Consider the following 3,474-nt stretch of genomic DNA (forward strand, 5'->3'; position numbering starts at 1 on the left):
CTTCGTGGCAGCGGAGGAGAGGAGACGCCTCTGTAAATGTTTACAGTATAAGAGTTTGTTAAAGATGCGACTGGAGAGCGATAAACACAAAACATCTGGACACAGACCCAACATCTGCTGCGTAGAGGGAGGTGGATGGAACGAGCAAGGCCACAGGAGAAACACTGAGGGGAAGAGAAAGAGAGAAGAGAAAAGGAGAACAAAGAGGGAAGAGGAGGAAAATAGTGGGAGCAGAGGACTGGAGCTTGCAAAAATCAAGCGATGCTAATCTCCTGACAATGAAATAGAAACACTTTACTCGAAATGGCTGCTTAAAAATTGCCCCTCTTCCTTAGTCCATCTGTTTCTCCCTCTTCCTTTGCATAGACAAACAGCAGAAGAGCTTGGGAGTCCAGCATCCAGTTCAAGGGTGGGCCCTGCAGAGGAGAGAAAACAAAGCCAACGAGGAGCAGATGTTCAAAAAGACACACACACACACACTGACACAGACACTTGGAGCAAATTTGCTGTCTTAGAACTGAGACCATGACCACACCCCTGCTGCACACATACACACACACACACACACTCAAGCTTACACTAATGTAAAAAAGAGAAGTTAGAGAACAGAGACGCAGACGCATCCTCCTCACGAAAAAGGAAACTGCGACTTTGCAGAAAACTCTCTATTCTTCAGGTAGCTTTCACGTTTTTTGCGGCCTTCCCGAAATCCCTGACCATGTGTGCAAGTGTGAGCGTGTGCATGTTTTATTCTGATCTATAAACATCAGAGGAAACAGCTGCACGGGACTGTGTGGCTTGAAAGGGGCAGGGTTTGCAGATAACCTATAACATCTCAGACAGGAAGCTTGGAGAGAACCTCAGGAAATTGCTCTCAGGACCAATGTGCAAAACAGAGCTTGCATGTACAGCAGCGAGGAAAATAAACACAGCGTACAGGTGCACGAGCACAATGACAGGAGTGTATGCATCAGTGCCTTTCCTTAGGTTACGCGGTGCATGTTAAAAAGAGGTGCACTTTGACAAGTTTGTGCACTGGGAAAATGACAAACCAGCCGCATAATAAGGTGGTGTGTTTTTTTAATATGTGTTAATGTAAGACCTGAACAGCTTTTGCAACACCTTGACAAACAAAGTCGTCAATCAATCTGTCATCAGCCCATCAAACTATTTTCTCTGTGTGTTCCCCAACTCTTGAGTGATTCTCTATAAAAACCCCACCTCGGGCGAGAGGCAGAAAAACTGGCAGCATGCCGCCTTTTTTCAGAGCCTCATGCACGGAGAGGAAGCAGCCTGGGTAGTTTCATTGTGAGTCCTTCCTGCTGCTCTTGAAAGGCAGAGCCCATGCTCCACTGAGGCCTGTTCTTGTGTCAGGGTTTTGTTTACATCAGTCACCGATGGCACATGTCCGACACGGCACCGTCACAGCTGGAAAGTAGGAGTATATTGGCAGAACGGCGCCAAAAACTGTCACGCGGCCGCGAAATGCCCCTGTGACAGTTAATAGTCTAAACAGGTTAGGCTCCTTGGTAGCAGTCTGTTCCTCACATGCTTTGTGTTCTTCATGTGCAGCATCTAAATGTCACTGTCAACATATAATCAATAAACTTGAATCCAGCACTGGTGCACTCTCTGCTGTTGGCTGCACAATAAAGAGACTGCTCTATGTGACACAGGGGCTCTTTTAATCTTTGAATTTCATGATCTGGCGTGACAGAGAGAGAGGACCGCACCGTCTCTCAGACTACGCTGGTTTCAGTTCTCTGCTCTGCAAAACCACACATACAAACATGCCTCCTCGAGCAACCACGTCGACTCGCAAATGCACACACGCACAATAGAGGGCGAGCGCACGTCAAAAGCAAACAGTGGAATCCCACTCTCCTATCACGTCAAGCGCCCACTGCTACCGGGCAGGGCTCCCATACAGATAGAGACAGCAGGGCGTTTGTGATGAGCTGAATGAAAGTGTGCGAGTGTCTGACTGCTCCTACATCGACTGACAGTGACGTCTGTCCACTCTCTCCACCTCCATCCATCTCTTGATTTCTCCATCCCACACGCTGCACTAACAGATAGAGCACAATGGGTTAGACGTCAGCAGAGTACAGCTGAAATTCACCACATCTATATAAAATAAAAAGGAGAAGAAATAACAAACAGGGAGTCATTCAGTTCCAATATAATCACTCCCAGACCCAGAGGAATAAGACCCAGCTGTGTTATCATTGGTGTCTCTACCCAGCCTGTCAAAGACTCAAACGCAGCAACACACACACACACACACACATGCACGATGTATAATTACTGCCAGTTTGCCCACTCGTTTATCGCCATTACGCCAAAACGACTTCCTCCACTGTCCATTTGAATGCGCATCAGTCTGGAAATGCCATTTAGATGTGTGGGCTTGACAGACCAGACCTAATTTAGCAATTAAAGTGAATTTATCAATCAGGTGCATTTGACTTACCACTCGCTTTAATTTGTTCACAAATAAGAGCAGAGGAGTCGTGACACAAATGAATCTCACATTTATCACCCGCACCTGTAACCTCTGACATTCATTTCAGGCGGTTCCCTGTGGAACAGAAAAGATCTGACAGATACTGTGAAGATTTCAAGAATGTGTAAGTAAGTATATTTAAAAACTAAATAGTCTTTAATTGAGCATTTTCTTTTGCTTTGTCAAAACTTAAAGCAATATTTCTACATCGTGGGAAATATGACTTTTCACTGGTAGAGAGGTAGATGAGAACATAGATAGCATTGTCATGTCTGTAGGGTCCTTAAGCAGCTACTTAGCTTCACTTCACTTACAATATTAACATATAATTAACTGAAACTAAGAATTACTGAATGAGCCCTTCATATCTACTTCCGTCTTCTAATACAACATATTCAGTTTATTGTACAGGAGTTATATGCTGTTTTTATCTGGTTTCACGTGGGCATGGATTGCTATAAGTCCATCCATCCACCCCCCCACCCATCCATCCATCCATTCATTCATCCATCCAGCTTACCCTTTGAAGGTCGTGGGGAGAGCTGAACCCAATCCCAGCTGACATTGAGCAAGAGGCGTTGTACACCCTCAACAGGTCGCCAGTGTATCACAGGGACAGCATGCAGAGACAAACAACCATTCACATTCACTCCAATTAACCCCAGTCAGCATGTCTTTGGACTGCGGGAGGGAGCCGGTGTACCTGGAAAAACCCACGCAAACACAGGGAGAACATGTAAACTCAACCCAGAAAGATCCCGACAGGTCCAACATGTTGCATACATTTTCCTCTTCATAACACATTCGTAAAACAGATTATTTTGAACATTTTTAAACTTACATTGTTTATATCCATGTTCACACTGCTAGCAGTCTTGTCTACCTTTGCTGGTGCATTGCTGCATTCCTTGGCATGTCACTGCCACCGCAAGATCATCGAAACAGTGAAACCCTCGGGAGGAATGTGT

The 3,474-nt window shown here is 45.4% G+C and overlaps 1 long non-coding RNA gene across 1 annotated transcript; it reads right to left on the bottom strand.

The window, feature by feature from the left end:
- Positions 1–212: 212 nt before the first annotated feature.
- Positions 213–3,199, bottom strand: LOC117760141. Its single transcript, XR_004613624.1, has 3 exons — positions 3,027–3,199; positions 2,474–2,599; positions 213–2,063 (listed from the first exon to the last, which is right to left on the bottom strand). It is a non-coding gene; the product is annotated as an uncharacterized LOC117760141 (long non-coding RNA).
- Between the last annotated feature and the right edge of the window lie 275 nt (positions 3,200–3,474).

Source organism: Hippoglossus hippoglossus, chromosome 4 (genome assembly GCF_009819705.1).
Source record: "Hippoglossus hippoglossus isolate fHipHip1 chromosome 4, fHipHip1.pri, whole genome shotgun sequence".
Classification (NCBI taxonomy): Eukaryota; Metazoa; Chordata; class Actinopteri; order Pleuronectiformes; family Pleuronectidae; genus Hippoglossus; species Hippoglossus hippoglossus.